The sequence below is a fragment of the Hypomesus transpacificus genome, chromosome 22 (genome assembly GCF_021917145.1).
Source record: "Hypomesus transpacificus isolate Combined female chromosome 22, fHypTra1, whole genome shotgun sequence".
NCBI classification, from domain to species: domain Eukaryota; kingdom Metazoa; phylum Chordata; class Actinopteri; order Osmeriformes; family Osmeridae; genus Hypomesus; species Hypomesus transpacificus.
The window spans coordinates 5,456,120-5,473,819 of NC_061081.1; positions in this window are offsets into that span (position 1 = coordinate 5,456,120).

Below are 17,700 nucleotides of genomic sequence, written 5' to 3' on the forward strand. Positions count from 1 at the left end.
AATATCTTACTTGTTGCATATAGCACACCCAATAATTGCCGTGTTTGTCTTCCTTAATGTCCTTAATGCCTAATGGGTGTGCTATGCAACGACTAAGATAATTGTAGTGTTGTTGCATTAGGCATGAAGGAAGACAAACACGGCAATTTGTCAACAAGTGAGGAATGGTAAAAATCCAAGTGTTGTATTGTCAACTTTAGCGAATGGATTGAATGTAACTGTGACTTCTGACGTTCCTTGTTATTGCCATTCAGTCTAAACATCAGTTCAAGTTCAGCTGTACCGCAATTTGCGTCATTTTTGATGTGTCATGAAATGTTGGTGAATTCCGTTTTGTCTAATTTTGTTCAGGTAGATTGATTGCTTAAAATGAGTGAATATGTGCCACAAGTGACCCAGACCTTCTAAGATTGTTGTTTGCCAGGCATCAACAGAACAGAAGACAAAAAAAACACTAGAGAGCATACAATTTCTAGGGAAATTGTGAGGGTGCGCTTGCGGCTGCCCCAGCTGCCCATAGTCTCCTGGTGTTTAAATATTTAAAAAAGCATTTAAATGTATGACTGCAGTTCTGACCATTGTGTTCCCTTGATGATAATTTTGTAAAAATTACATGTATCACTCAGATGGAGGAGAGGTGATACTGGTAAGGAGGAGGCCAAATGTAGCTCATGAAGATGCAGCGCTAGGTAACTTATTAAATTGTAATCAGATATAAACAACTTGTTGGTTGCCCAACAAGAGGAAGACACAGCATCTGCTTCTTCAACTCCTTAATCCTCTCGAGGCAACTGTTGCACCTGGTTATGAGGTTGTAGGCTATGGGACATCTAATATTGCATTTGTCTAATTATGTGTAGGACCGTATTTCTCAAGTGGTAGGACGTTTTGATTCATAAGAGCATCTAAATGTAGCCTATCAACGTCAATATATTAATGTTTCCTGTTATTTTAAAGCAAGCTCAGAGACGTATGAATGTAGAGTTGGTCGCTATATGGAGTAGCCTACCGTATAGCCTACACCGTGAGCTGAGCTCGCAATGCCTAGCCTACGTGACGCCGCTTTTTATGACACACTTCAAAGATGTAAAGATGGTACCATTTAACCCTGTAAGACCCCATGGTTGTAAAATTACAACGGCACTTTGAACGGTCTAATTGCTCTTTTTTTTACATTATGGGTGGCTCTTAAGAGAGCCGTTGTTGTGTGTGCTGTGGCTAGCACAGGAGTCGTCGGAGACCGTCTTGGATGTTTCCCAAGAACACATTGTTTCCAACGTGATCAAGGTGGACACCGTCGGGTCGGTACATCCCCACGAAACCGTGTCGTATTTGGGGGTGTTGAATGCTCCCCATCCCACGGTCGGCCAGGAAGCTAGACACAGCTGCGTTGACTCAACGTCTTGCCCTGTCGATACCAGAAGCGCTGGTGCTCCTCTGATACCTCCGGACGCAGCGTTCCAGGATATCCGAAAACACCAGCAGAGTGTTTGGGAGCATCTCCATGATGGCCCCCAGGTCTCGCTTCATCCGCCTTGTCAGGTCCAGCCCGGTCACTTGGCTGAGGTCGTTTCCCCCGACGTGGAGCACCATTATGTTCGGGCTGGGAAGCATGCCACGCTTCTCACGGAGCTTAGGCACAAGGTCTGCCCACCTCATGCCCCTCACCCCTACCCATTCAATATGGCACTCCAGTGCAAGGTCGGGGTACAGTCCGACCTCCTCCGCGTGCCGCGCAAGCCAGTAGATCAACGAGCTGCCAACGATCCAGACGTGGGGATGACTTTGGTTTTCCATGGTGTGATATGATCCAACATCCAACATCTGCCTATTATATACTAGTTGGCTTCCCGCTTCTTCTTTTTCAAACAATGCAAGGCTAACATCTGCCTGTTTATTTGCTCCCTGTGTCTGTGTTGTTTTTATTCACAATATTCCCATTGGTTGGCCTTGAAGACAAATAGCTCTCTATTATTTCTGAGACACTTGCGTCCTATTTTGTAATTTTACCGCCCTGAATGGCATCATTTGAGTAATGATGGCAAGCGCAGGCTTATTGATTAGACTACTTAAAAAACGTTATGTTTCATTATGCAAGATAGAGGAGTCTAGTTAGAAAAGGATTTAGGAGTTGTATTATTACATTAGCCTATTGTATTGATAATTTTTGAGTAACCTCAAACCTTTCTTTTGTTTCTTTGACCTTACATTTTCTTTGAGGGCTTATGGTCTCGGTTTAACATCATTATTTATAGCGACTTCATTATTTATAGCGAAGAAGCCTACCGGACACTGTTAGCTCGCAACGTAGACAAAGAATGCTCCTGCAACAAAGTTGTTACTTAACTTCATTGCCACAGCCTCAACCTCTTGGTCAATGTCAAAACTGTCTGTTCATGAAAATACTTCATTTCAGCCTAAACTGCTAGCTAGGATATACATTTCACTGGGTCTTGCAGCGCTGCTTGATTGAATTAGCCGGTCTGTAGAGATCTTGGGACGAAGCCACTTTTTTGGTGTTTTACTGATGCAGAATTCGGTCAAATAAAATCGATAGACGTAGCCTAATGAGTGGCACATAACGTGAAGTAGGCCTAACATTGCATTTAATTTTATATGAGTTTTAATAACTTGTCCAGTGCAGTGGGGCAAGTAGCACTAGCCTAAATTTCTCTTCCAGACTTCAAAAATCCACTCTTCCCGGAGAAGGCTTAGCTACTGGCTAGACTGTTGCTACAGATCAGAATCCTTCATATCTTGGACACCCAAAATCAGCGAATCTTGCAGCCAAATCAAGTAGCCTATATATATAGATAGGCCTTATATGGCTACAAACTTCTGCTGGGCGTCTAGTATATGGTCTAGCTGGCCATTTGTTATTAAGACAACTCTTTAATGTGACACATTAGGCTATTACATGCAGGTTTTAAATTGGCTAAATATACCGGTGTAAAAAATGACCTAATCTCTATGATTTAAACATCATTCTAAGTTTTTCCCTTCTCGTGATATTTTCAGGCATTAGTAGCCTACTCATTGCATTGATTCATAAGCTTCTTTCAAAAAACGTTACTGTACTGTACCAGCAGTAGCTATCTCAGATGGAATCGCGATTCAAATAGTATCAAGTAGTCCAAATATTGACTGAGTTTTAGGGGTGTGAAGAGAAACAATAATAATAATAATAATATATATGTGAGATAACAATGGTTTGTGCTCGCCGAAGGCAAGCACACCCCAATTATTTGCAGGCGATGAGGGAGTGAATGTGACCGTGCACCGTGTGTGCACCATTGAACAGGGGGGCGTGGCCAAAGCGTAGTTCAGCACAGACTTGACATTTTCTCAGGGATTTTGTTCTTTATTTAATGTTTATTCATCGTTGTGATCGTTGTTGTGTTTATTTGAAAGAAATGCAGTCTTGCAGGGCAAAATAGCGTTTGAAAGTTGCAATTCTGTTTTTGTGCAAAATCATTTTAAACTTTTAAACTTTAAACTTTTTTAACGAGTGAAGCTCGCTTAGAGCGCCAAATGTGGTAGGACCGCCCCTGCCAGTAGACATACAGTATTTGGTCATTTAACTTTGTCATTTTGTCCGGTAAAGTTACATCTTTCCTCTTGTGGGTTTTGATTTTATCTTTTACCCTAAAACGTTGCATTTGGAATTGCAAGTTGTCAATATTCTGCTCTAATCCCTATCTGTTTTGAGCTCTGCATTTACCTGCTCGAACATATGCGGTACTTGCAAATTCCCTTTACATTGGACGTTAAGGTGATCTATGTGATTGTCTTTCCTTTAAATTTTCTATGTATGTTACGTAGGCTACGTTGACCAGACTTTGTCTTTCCGTCGATTTGATTAGTTCAAAGCGATTTTCTTTTTTTCTTAGCCTGGTATATTTTAAGCCACATATATTTACGTTCCTTAGTTGATTTATCTACTTCTACTATTTGGTACTCTATTTTAGTGGCGTTAACAATGCTAACTTGTTCCTGTAAACCAATCACTAAATCATAAGGTTCTCTAACATCAAAAATGTAATTTTGACTTGTCTCATCTGCATCATGAGACGCGCAGGGCAGAGTTTCTACAACTTCACGCCCATATTATGGAGGCAGTAGCTCAAACACCACACCGAGACACGATTCTTTATCACTAACTCTGACTAAATTATTGAATCGTTTCATCAGTTTACTTACAACAGTATGTACTCTGTTCCATATTTTATCATCAGTCATGTTTGTGGAGTTTAAAGTAATTTTTTATTATATTAAACATTACAAGGTTGGGAGTCAGGTGGCTGACCGGTAAGGGAATCGGGCTAGTAATCAGAAGGTCGCTGGGTCGATTGTCAAATGACGTTGTGTCCTTGGGCAAGGCACTTCCCCCTACCTGCCTCGGGGGGAATGTCCCTGTACTTACTGTGAGTCGCTCTGGATAAGAGCGTCTGCTAAATGACTAAAATGTGAAATGTAATGTAAATGTGTGTAATGTAACTTAGTCCTATCTAAAATGATACCTAATTGTACTGTCCTCCTTAAGGTGTTTCTAACCCGAATTAGACAGCCAGCCAAACTCCTATCATCACGACACGGGAGTCAGGAATTAGCCTTCTAGCTCCTGATTTATTTCGAAAATGACAAAGTAGTGAAACTGTAAAAAATACAGAATACAATAAAAATGTGGGTTGTATATAAGCAAACAAACAGCAAAGAAAAGCGACTTAGAAGAACACAATACTCACAAGCAATGCTTACGCACGGAAGAACAACAACACTTCGGAACTCGACAGCATGTTATGTGAGGCGAACTTCTAACTGAAACTAAATAGCTGCCTGGTAAATAAACCGCTGGCCAGCAGGGGGTGCTAAAAACACATGCATCTTACATTTAAAGGTAAGACAAAACATTCCCCGCCTAGCGGCTATGAGATGCCGCTAGCAACTAATTAAAGCTAACTTATCAACCCTCTTTAGGCAGGAGAAGAATGACTTCCGAAACGGGTCTCAAGAATGTTCCGGCACTACCTTGAGACGTCCTCAATTCAACCTTGCGTACCTTGCCATCCCGTCCGGATATGGCTGAAGTGATCCGTGCCATTGGCCACTCATTGCGAGAAACCTGATTGTCCTTTAAGATCACATGGTCCCCAGTCTGAAGGTTGCAGTGTGTTACGTTCCACTTCCGTCGACTCTGCAAAGTTGGTAGGTACTCGGTCTTCCAACGAGACCAGAACTTGGTGGCGAGACTCTGAACTTGTCTCCATTGGCTCCTGAAGAGATTCTCGTCTGTGAAGCTTCCTGGTGGAGTAGGAGATGTACCAACCTTCTGCGTCAGTAGCATTGCGGGTGTTAGGATGAGTGGTGAATCGGGATCGGTTGAGACCGGAACAAGAGGTCTTGCATTGATTATGGCAGTGACCTCAGCCATAAATGTGCACAGGACCTCATGTGAGAGGTGTGAGGTATCTTGTAGCAGCATAGAGTCAAGGATTCGGCGCGCAACTCCAATCATCCGCTCCCAAGCTCCACCCATATGTGAAGAGTGTGGAGGGTTGAACTTCCATGTGCAGCCTTGTTCACTCAGGAACCCCTGAACAGCAGCCTCTTCTGATTTCTCTTTTAGTCCTAGCTCATTACTTGCTCCAACAAAGTTAGTTCCACAATCTGACCTGAGTTATTTGGCTGGCCCACGAATTGCAAAGAACCTTCTGAGAGCATTGATACAACTTGGTGTCCATGGCTTCTATCACCTCGATATGGACTGCTCTTGTGCTCATACAAGTGAACATAACTGCCCAGCGTTTACTATGGGCATGTCCTCCTCTTGTTCTCCGGGCAGTTACGTTCCAAGGGCCGAAGACGTCCAACCCGACATAAGTGAAGGGAGGAGCTACACAAAGGCGTTCTGGTGGAAGATCTGCCATCTTTTGTTCTTCCATCCTGCCACGGAGCTTTCGACAGGTTACACAACTGTGAAGAACTGAGCTGATGAGCCTTTTACCACTAATGATCCATAGGCCTGCCACTCTGATTGCCCCTTCTGTTAAGTGACGACCTTGATGTTGAACCTGCTTGTGGTAATACCGGACCAGCAGCATTGAGATGTGACTCTGTCTGGGTAGGATTATGGGATGTTTCTCACCGGTGTCTAGCTCTGCATGCTTTAGTCTACCGCCAATTCTGATGATGTCTTCATCATCAGAATAGGACTAAGTCCTATCTTATAGGACTTAGTCCATAGGACATAGGACTAAGTTTTGTGAGTGAACTGCCTTTAGGAATATCTCTGTTGCCAGTGAGTGCAGCCAGCTCCTGTGGGTAAGCTTCCCCTTGGGTCGCCCTGATGATGACTTTTTTGGCTTGATTGAGCTCTACTGGTGTGCAGGGTTTTTTGCACTGGTGCCAACCGTAACATTCAGATGTCTTGTTTAAAGACTTGTGAGAGCGAGCAATATGGATGAGCAGTGCCACAGCTCTCAGTAATGACCTCCAGCTGGAGAACCGTTTGAAGCGTTCAGATGTGAGGCCTCTCCCCTTGGCTTGCGTTTTGAAGCATGTCACCTGAGGCCGTATTTCTGCATCTAACTCTGGATTTACTAGCTCAAAGGGGCCTTGTTTTCCTGGATTACCATCTGTGAGTTTGTGGAGGAAGGCTGGTCCAGTGAGCAATGTAGTCTGAGTAAGGTGGGATGCTGGGACTGACCTGGATGCATGGTCAGCTGGATTGTGCTCGGTGGGAACGTAGTGCCATTGTTCTGGCTGTGGCGACTGACGGATGCGCTGCACTCCATTGTGCACATATACATAGAAGCGTTTTGTCTCGTTGTGTATGTATCCCAGGACCACTTTACTATCGCAATAGAAGTGGACAGCGTCAAGTTCAAAGTCCATCTCTTCTAGTACAAGCTCTGCCATCTCTACGGCAAGAACTGCAGCGCAAAGTTCGAGACGAGGAATGGTAGGATCAGACAAGGGGGCTAGTTTGGCCTTGCCTAGAACTAATCCTACATGTGATTTACCATGTCCATCTATGGCTTTCAGGTAAGACACAGCAGAGGCCTTAGCGGAGGCATCTGAAAACACACATAGCTCTGTGTATTTCATGTTGGAGAGCGACTTGGAGGTATAAGTGCGTGGGATGTGAAACTGCTTCAAATCTTGAAGAGAATCCCTCCATACTTCCCATTCTCTTAACCTTTCATGTTGGAGTGGTGTGTCCCAGTCATATATGTCTGTGGTGAACTCCCGCAGTAGAGCTCTTCCCTGTATGGTTACTGGAGCTACCAACCCTAGCGGGTCGAAGAGGCTGTTCACTGTGGACAGAACGCCGCAACGTGTGAATGGTTTCTCATCGGCTGATACTCCAAAGGTGAACGTGTCTGTGGCTATTTCCCAGCACAATCCAAGGCTACGTTGTACGGGTGTGTTTTCTCCACTGAGGTCCATGTCTTTTACACCCTTCGCATGGTCTTCGGGAGGGAAGGCATCTATGACAGCGGCACAATTTGAAGCAATTTTCTGCAGCCTTAGATTGGACTCTGCCAGTGACGCTTGAGTTCTCCTACGGAGGTCGATGGCTTCTGTAGCAGTGGGCAGGGACTGGAGCCCGTCATCAACATAGAAATGCCTGTCCACATACCGTTGTGTGTCTGCTCCATGTGCTTGTGCGCCTTCCTGGGCGGCTCGTCTGAGCCCATAGATAGCAAATGCGTGAGAGGGGCTGTTGCCAAAGACGTGGACTTTCATTCTATACTCTGTGATGTCCTTGGTGATGTCGTTGTCTCTGAACCACAGAAACCTCAGGTAGTCTCTGTGATCTTGTCGAACGACAAAACAATGAAACATCTGTTGGATGTCGGCTGTGATTGCTACAGGTTCTTTCCTGAAGCGTATCAGGACACCAAGTAGGCTGTTATTTAAATCTGGGCCAGTCAGAAGTACATTGTTGAGGGAGACACCATACTGCTGTGCACTGGAGTCAAAGACCACCCTGATTTGACCAGGCTTTTGTGGATGGTAGACTCCGAAGGTAGACTCTGTTCCCTTTTCCAGTGGAGGTGCTGGCTCAGCGTGGTCGTTATCAAAGATCTTTCCCATGAAGGTAAAGAACTGCTCTTTCATCTCTGGCTTTTTGTCCAGACTGCGACGCAGAGAGGTGAGGCGTGTCAATGCCTGCTAGCGGTTGTTGGGAAGAAGCTGCCTCGGCACTCTAAAAGGAAGAGGGGCGACCCAGCTATTTGATTGATTTGATTTTGATTTTAGTTTTATTTCAGACATATCCACATACAAAACAAAATGAAAAGCATGGAAATACAACAAACAAAAAAAACAAAACAAAAAACAAATATCTGTGTTGTTGAGATATGCCTGAAAAGGAGCAGGAAGAAGTTTACACTTATTTAATCCTGCCCCTTTCCTCCACACCACACTTGCCATTTACATACAACCCAATATACTATAAATCTTTTATATTTTATATATTTATACAATGCATATATCTATATTTATATTTATAAACAATCAATATATCCATATCTACATACATATCTATACAATCCGTATTTATATCCATATAATTATAATTTCCTTCTTAATTCACACCCTTATCCCTGTACCTTATGAAAATCATTGATTTGAACCTTCTTTTAAACTGGATCATGTTTGGACATTGCTTTAGCTCCGTGCTCATCCCATTCCACAGTTTCACACCCCCAATTGAGATGCAATGACATTTTAAAGTCGTGCGTACCGCCAGTGTCTTAAAGTTTAACTGTTGCCTCAAATTGTAACCCCCCTCTCGGTCAAAGAAAAGTTTTTGTATGTTACCTGGTAGCAGTTTATTTCTAGCTTTGAACATGATTTGTGCAACTTGATATTCAACCAGGTCATTGAACTTTATGTAACAGGAATGTAAAAAGAGGAGGTTGGTGTGATCATAATATCCAGCTTTGTTGATTATTCTTATGGCTCGTTTTTGAAGTGTGACTAGTGGTTGCAGTGAGCTTTTGTAAGTGGTCCCCCAGACCTCCACACAGTAATTTAAATAAGGTAAGATCATTGAGCAGTAAAGAATATGCAATGATTTGTGATCCAATATATGCTTTGCTTTACCCAGGACTGAGATGCTTCGTGACAGTTTAGATTTAACATGATTTATGTGAGGTTTCCAGCATAGCTTGTGGTCTATTGTCACACCCAAGAATTTATTTACATACACTCTTTCAATATTAACACCATCTATCGTGACATTTACATCACTATTTAAATTACAATTTCCAAACAACATGATTTTAGTTTTGCTTAAATTCAATGATAATTTATTATTGTTAAACCACCTTTTTAATTTGCTCATTTCAGATGTAATTGACTCCAGAAGCTGCTGCAAGTCCTCTCCCGTACAAAAAATATTTGTGTCATCTGCAAATAACACAAATTGTAAAATATTTGATGTTTTACATATGTCATTTATGTAGAGAATAAAAAGAATTGGCCCTAACACTGACCCCTGGGGGACCCCACAAGCAATGTCCAAACAAGCTGACACGTATTCACCCATCTTCACAAACTGTTGCCTGTTCTGTAGATAGCTCCTCAGCCAGTTTAATACAACCCCCCTGATACCATACCGTTCTAATTTATTAATTAATATATCATGATTTATGGTATCAAATGCTTTTTTGAGATCAATAAAAACACCAGCTGCATATTTCTTTTGGTCCAGGGAATTTGTAATCTTTTCAATTAGCTCAATGACTGCTAATGAAGTGGATCGGTTGGGTCTGAATCCGTATTGGCTGTCAGTTAGTAAATTGTGTTTATTGATGAATTTATTAGGTCTAGCAGCAAATACTTTTTCTAAGATTTTTGAGAATTGAGGAAGCAGTGAAATAGGCCTGTAGTTTGTGAAGTGGTGTTTGTCTCCAGTTTTGTACAGCGGTATGACTTTTGCAATTTTCATTTTTCTTGGGAATTTACCAGTTTTAAATGATAAATTACAGATGTGGGTCAATGGCTTCGAAATTCCGTGAATTACCTCTTTGACTATTCTCATATCAATGTCACCATAGTCAGTAGAAGTTTTATTTTTGCATTTATTGACAATCTCTATAATTTCACTCTCTTCCACTGCTGTTAGAAACATTGATTTTGGATTAATGTCTATGAAATCATTAATCCTGTCATCAGATATCACAGGAACAGGTATTTTTTCAGCCAGTACTGGTCCAACATTTACAAAATATTGATTGAAGCCATTTACTGCTTCATCCATATTATCAATAGTCATATCATTTTCAATAAACTCATGCGGATAATTAACTTGTCTAGAACCATTTCCAATAACATTATTCAGTATCTTCCATAGACCTTTAATATAGTTTTTATTATTATCTATTAATTTTCTATAATATTCTTTCTTACTAATTCTCATAATGTTAGTTAGTTTGCCTCGTCCTGGTAGACTTCTTCATCCATGATCTTTAGGAAGACAGTATCTTCGATAGATGGAGCAGGTTTATTGTCATTCTCGGTCTGGAGGAACACATTCTGTCCAATATTGTGTTCCGTCACCTTTTCTATATTTGCTCTATTTTCGAATAGGTTAGAGACACTGTTTCTCTTCAAGCCGAAGCTAGCTTTCTCTTTCAGCTGCATGAAGCTTTCGCAGGGGGTGAGGAAGGAAGGGCGCCCACCATCCTACACATTGGTCTTAAATGTGCTCACAGTGGGTATGTGGACATTCCCTAAGCACACTTCCCCCCCCCCCTAACCCAGCCCAAATCCAGCTTCTGGGCAAAGGGGGCATTGTGTGGCCCATTGACCTGATCTCTTACTTTATGCACTCTTACGATGTCTCTCCCTAGTAGGAGAAGGTTTTTGGCGTACTTATCAAGCTCTGGGATGCAAGTAGCTATAGCCTTTAGATGCTGGTATTGAAGAGCTACCTCTGGGGTAGGTATTTCCATCCTGTTGTCGAGAATGTGATTGCACTCTATTAGAGATGTTAGAGAAAGACTGACTTCACAATTCAATGCCTCTACTTGAAACCCATCTGCTTTTTCTCCCTGACATATCTATGAGCCCAGAACAGGTTCGGAGTGAATATGGCGTGCTGGGGCTCTGGATATCAAACAACTTAAAGAAGTCCGACTTGGCCAGTGAGCGATTGCTCTGGTCATCGAGCATGGCGTTCATCTTTACAGCTCTCTCTCGCTGTCCTTGAGGATACACGTTAACTAAGCAGATCTTAGCGCATGATCTAGCTGCTTGTCCTTTACCACACACCTCAGTACAGAGGGAGCTGACTGCAGCTGAGGTTGTGTCTTCTCCCTCCCCGCCGTCCTTTGGTGTGGGAGACCCTGTAGTCCAAGGTGGTGGTCCAGGATGCATGGCTGTGCTATGACTGTTGCTTCCACATTCACTACAATTCACCTCAATTTTACAGTCCTTGGCGAGGTGAATAGACGATGTGCAGCATTTGAAGCAGATTCCGTTCTCTTTGAGAAAGGCCTTTCTTTCTTCCAGGGGTTTTGCTCGGAAGCCTCTGCATTTCCCGAGTGGGTGTGGTTTGTTGTGGAGAAGACAATTTTTACTGGATCCTTCACTTATGGTCGTTGTGACATCTGCACGGGAACCAAGTTCAAGTTCAAGTCTTTTATTTGTCAGGTACACAGAACAACACAAGATTAGACTGGGCACTGAAATTCTTAAGACAAGACAACGCAAGCACCTGGCATAACATAACATATAAGTACACGGAACACAATTTACATCAATGCTGAGCTTAAATAAGTGAAACTTCCTAAATATACAGAGAGCAATAAATATCGACAATACTAACCCTAATACTAAAACTTCCTAAATTACAGATAACAATAGATAGTACACTATACTAACCCTAAATGCACAAAAAAACCTGTTTCAACCGTATAACCTATTCTAACCTAAGTGGAGTACAATGCAATAGTGCAAATTTGCAGATCAGTGACTATGTCGATGACCATACAGGAGCATGTTGGCGAGGTACAGTGAGGTACAGTAGTGCAAGTTACTGATAGAGCAACCAGTAGCTGAAAGTGACAGTGTATAAGTGATGGTGAAGTGAAGTGAAGTGACTAGTGTGCAGAAAAACAATGTCCATATCAGTGTCCATTCAGAAGCCTGATGGCCCTTGGGTAAAAACTGTTGTCCAGTCTGCGTGTGCGCGACCGGATGCTGCGGTAACGCCTGCCAGAAGGCAACGGGGTAAAGAGACTGAAGGATGGGTGGGAACAGTCTCTTAGAATCCTGCCGGCTTTCCTTAGGCAACGTGTGTGGTAGGTGTCCTGTAGGGCTGGGAGCTGCCTGCCGATGATGAACTCAGCAGAACGGACCACACTTCGTAGGGCCTTGTGGTCCCGGTCTGTGCAGCTCCCATACCACACTGTAATACAACCAGTCAGAATGCTCTCTATAGTGCATCTGTAAAAGTTAGTGAGGATGACTGAGTCCATACCAAACGTCTTCAGTCTCCTCAGGAAGAAGAGGCGCTTACGGGCCGCTTTGACCACCTTGTCCGTGTGAACAGACCAGGTGAGGTCATTGCTGATGTTCACCCCGAGGAACTTGAAGCACCTGACCTTCTCCACTTCCGATCCATTGATGAGTAGGGGTGCATGCTCCTCCTCCTGCCGCCTTCTATAGTCCACAATCATCTCCTTGGTCTTGCTGATGTTAAGAGAGAGGTTATTGTCCTGACACCATGATGTGTGTGGTTGCACATGCTGGGAGCATGTGCAACCCGCCCTCTTCAGAGGATTCAGAACGCAGCGGCCCGCCTGGTCTACAATCTACCCAGACGCTCCCATGTTACCCCGCTCCTCATCTCTCTCCACTGGCTACCCATCAACGCCCGTATCAGATTCAAGACCCTGGTACTGACCTTCCGAGCAGTGAACGGGACTGCACCCGACTACATCAAGTCTCTCCTGCAACCTTACACCCCCACCCGTCACCTACGGTTTTCCTCAGACAACCGCCTGGTGGTCCCACCGCTCAAGACTGCCAGGTCCCAACACAAGCTCTTCTCCTGCCTGGCCCCCCAATGGTGGAACCAGCTCCCCACCTCCATCAGGGACACTGACTGCCTTCCCACCTTCAAGACAAGGCTCAAGACGCACTTGTTCCGGGAGTACAACGGCACTTAGGAATGCTTGGCTGGACCTGTTGTTAGTTTCCTCCAGGATCACAATGACTCTTATTGAGTGACTTGTTACTCTTGTCGGTTAGTTATAACGAAGTTAAGTCTTGTACTCGCTGTTAAATATTTTACTATAGATTGTTCTTCTACAGGTACAGTCCTGCACTTTTGTGGTTCATGTTGTTTTAATTTGTAACTTGTATAACTGCATGCTCTTATGGGTCTCCCCTTTTGGCACTTGTTTAGTTTTTTCACAATGTATGCTTCATGTTTTGGCTGCTTGCAATGTTTGGGACTACCTCGTTGTTATGATCAGTGACCTATGCTCTTTTGTAAAGCTCTCTCTTGGAAGTCGCTTTGGATAAAAGCGTCTGCTAAATGCATAAATGTAAATGTCAGGGTGTCAACCTCCTCTCTGTAGGCTGACTCGTCACTGTCAGAGATGAGGCCCACGATGGTTGTGTCATCAGCAAACTTGACAAGGAGGTTGGAGCTGTGCGTTGCCGCACAGTCGTGGGTGAACAAGGAGAACAGGAGAGGGCTGAGCACACAGCCCTGGGGAGTGCCTGTGTTGGTGATCAGTACGGATGAGGTGCGGTCACCGATTCTCACCACCTGTGGCCTCCCCGTCAGGAAGTGGAAGATCCACTTGCAGAGGGAGGTGCTTAGTCCCAGGTCCACAAGCTTGGAGACCAGTCTGGAGGGGATGATGGTGTTGAATGCAGAGCTGTAGTCAATGAACAGCATCCTCACATATGTATTCCCCTTGTCCAGGTGGGAGAGAGTGGTGTGCATAGTTAGAGCGATGGCATCGTCTGTAGACCTGTTGGACCGGTATGCAAACTGCATAGGGTCCAGTGTGGGGGGCAGCGAGGAGCAGATGAATGATTTGACTAGCCGCTTGAAGCACTGCATGATGACAGAGGTCAGTGCTATTGGGCGATAGCCGTTCAGACATGTGACCTTGGTGTTCTTGGGCACAGGGATAATGGTGGTCCTCTTGAAGCAGGTGGGGAGTACAGACGGGTTAAGGGAGAGGTTGAAGATGTCGCTGAAGACCCCTGCCAGCTGGTCAGCGCAGCCCCTGAGGGCCCTACCTGATATGCCGTCTGGGCCAGGTGCCTTGCGAGGGTTGATCTTCTTAAAGCACAGCCTCACCTTAGCCACAGTTGGTGTAGGCACACCACTGGCTTGGCCTTCAGGTAGCTCCACTGCAGGGGAGTCACTGTCTCTCTCAAACCGAGCGTAGAAGGAGTTCAGCTCGTCTGGCAGTAGGACAGAGGACTGGGTCTCATTGTAGCCTCTCCCTTTGTAGTCTGTTATGGCTTTAAGTCCACTCCACATGCGCCTGGGGTCAGAGCCATGGTAGCTGGACTCCACCTTGGTCCTGTAAGCCCTTTTCGCTGCTTTGATGGCCTTTAGAAGGTTGTATCTGGCCTTCCTGTACTCATCAGGGTCCCCAGAGTTAAAGGCGACAGTGCGGGCTCTTAGCTTGGCCCGGACTGCGGCATCAACCCAGGGCTTCTGATTTGGGAAAGACCGGACAACCTTCTTGGGGCCAACGTCATCAATGCAGTGCTGGATGTAGCTGGAGACAGTGTCTGAGTATTTGTTAATGTCCCCATCAGCTGCCTCCCTGAACATTAGCCAGTCAGTGGTGTCAAAGCAGTCCTGGAGGGTCGTCACACACGTCACTCCATAGGTGAACTGACCTCTCAACCGGTCTGACCTGCTTAAGCTTTTGTTCATATGTAGGGAGGAGAAGAATGGAGGTGTGATCAGCCTTCCCAAAGGCAGGGCGGGGGAGGGGTTTGTAACTGCCCTTGAATGTTGTGTAACAATGGTCAAGGATCTGGTCTCCACGTGTGAAGAAGTCAATATATGCTGATAGTACTTGGGCAGGACTTTCTTCATGTTAGCCCTGTTGAAATCACCAACAACAATGAAGGCTGCCTCTGGGTGCACATTTTCCAGACCATTGATAATCCCATACAGTTCATCCAAAGCAGCGGCCTTGTCTACCTGGGGGGGATGTAGACTGCACTCATGACGACCGCAGTGAATTCCCAAGGTAGATGGAAGGGTCTGATTTTTATAGTTAGCAGCTCAAGGACCGGAGAGCAGTGAGATGCTAATACCGCTACATCCGTAGCCCAGAGAGAGTTAACCATAACACAGACCCCTCCGCCCCTGCACTTCCCTGAGTCAGCTGTTCTGTCCTGGCGGTATATGGTGAATACCAACGGTGTAACCGCTACGTCGGAGATCTCCGGAGACAGCCAGGTCTCGACGAACGCCAGTACACAGCAGTTCCTGATGTCCCGTTGGAATTTTTGATGATTGATGATGATTCCCGTTGGAACCAGCTGCTGTGAAGACGTGTGTTTTGTGGACAGATATGTGGGATCTCTGCTGACTTGGTTTTTCCGACCTCCTAATTTCACTGTTGTTGCTGACAAGTGCAAAGCTGGGGTCATTTCTGGTACGCGCTTCCTGGCAGATAAACCAGGTGAAGAAGGAGAAAGGTGGAAAATGTCCATGATGTTGCTCTTTAAACTTGGAGAAATCCAGTTCTCCTGGAGACCATAGGGGAGCTTCTCTATGATAGGGCTGATCCCTCGGGCAGTGTCCAAGTAGGTTAATCCAGGTAAGTAGCCATCTTCTTTTGCAGACTGAACCTCCATCAAAAGATCTCCTAGCTCTCTTAGCTTGGGATAGTCTTTGGCTGCGAACTTTGGAAAATTGTCTTATTTCTTGAAGAGTGCATCTTCGATTACCTCTGGTGAGGCGTAGCACTCCACTAATCTATCCCAGGCCTTTCTGAGTGCTGCGTTGGGATTACTGATGTGCGCTGATCTTTCGATCTGATCGTTTCACGTGTTGGATAGAATTCTTACCTAGCCACTTCATTAGTAGGTCCAGTTCCTCGCTTGCTAAAAGGTCTAGACCTCTGATGGCGTTAAGGAAGCTTGACTGCCATGCTCTAAACCTCTCAGGGCTATCATCAAACTGAGTGAGTCCTGTATTTACAAGCTCACGACGTGCTAGGTACTTGGCGAAATCCAGGGCTTGACCTGCAGGAGACGAGCCTGAGTCAAGTTGGGGAGCGTAATGCTGAGTCTGTGGATCTACAGGTTGGCTGTGCAGTCCTGGGTCAGACTGTTGTAGGTTTGAAAAGACCTGAGTGGAGATAGCTGCGTGTTTGGAGTCTGACGACACAACCGCGGGTTCAGGTTTATGTGCATTGGGTTTATTAAAATGGAGTGTCAACTATGTAAAAGTACTGTCATTAGTGTGTAGTGAAGATGGGCCTTTGACACCATCGGGAGGCGTAGGGATGATATGAAACTTAGCTTGTTCTTGAACATACTCCGTCGTGCGTTCTGAGATATCTTTCTGAGATACAGATTTATTGTCTTTATTGTAAGGGACTCCTCTGCCTTCAAATTCCACTGCTGCCTCTAAGGCTTCTGTCTGGGCTATAGCTGCAGCCGCATCTCTATGCAGCGTCAATGCTCCTAGTTCAGCATCCAGTTTAGCCTTTTCCATCTTTAACTTAACTTCCTTTTCGGCAAATGAGGTGCGTGCGCGTGCTGCTTCTGCCCTAGCACGGGCACCTAGCCTTGCAGCTGCGCTAGCCGTTGATGAAGATCTTGAGCTAGCCTGAGAGACACTGATTTTGTCTCTGCTTTCTTCTATCGTCTAATTTCGGTTGAGTTCCAACGATGTTAATTAACCGGCTGGTCGCTTGCTTTTTCACTGTACTGTCCTCCTTAAGGTGTTTCTAACCCGAATTAGACAGCCAGCCAAACTCCTATCATCACGACACGGGACTCGGGAATTAGCCTTCTAGCTCCAGATTTATTTCGAAAATGATAAAGGAGTGAAACTGTAAAAAATACAGAAAACAATAAAAATGTGGGTTGTATATAAGCAAACAAACAGCATAGAAAAGCGACTTAGAAGAACACAATACTCACAAGCAATGCTTACGCACGGAAGAACAACAACACTTCGGAACTCGACAGTATGTTATGTGAGGTGAACTTCTAACTGAAACTAAATAGCTGCCTGGTAAATACACTGCTGGCCAGCAGGGGGTGCTAAAAACACATGCATCTTACATTTAAAGGTAAGACAGAACACTAATCTTTTGTGGCTATGTGTTGCTCCCCCTCACCTATGAATGCACTTTCAGTAGTTCTTGTTTATTTATCTGCCATAGAATTTCTTTTCTTGCAAAATTGATTGCCAGATAGAAAGAATATTCACGCTTTTTTTTAAATAGTTTTGCATTTCCTGACAGACAAAAAAGGTAATGATTGGTTCCGATTTGTGCTACGTGACAACAACATTTGCATATCACTACCATGAATCATTTCGGTAGAAACATTTATTTAAAAAGTCACCAAGAGAGTGGGTTTTATATTACCAACGTAATAATCAGTTGACTTGAGCATTGGAAGCAGCCTAGCTTGAGTCAAGCGCGGGAGTTACAGAGGCTGAAAACGTCTCACGTC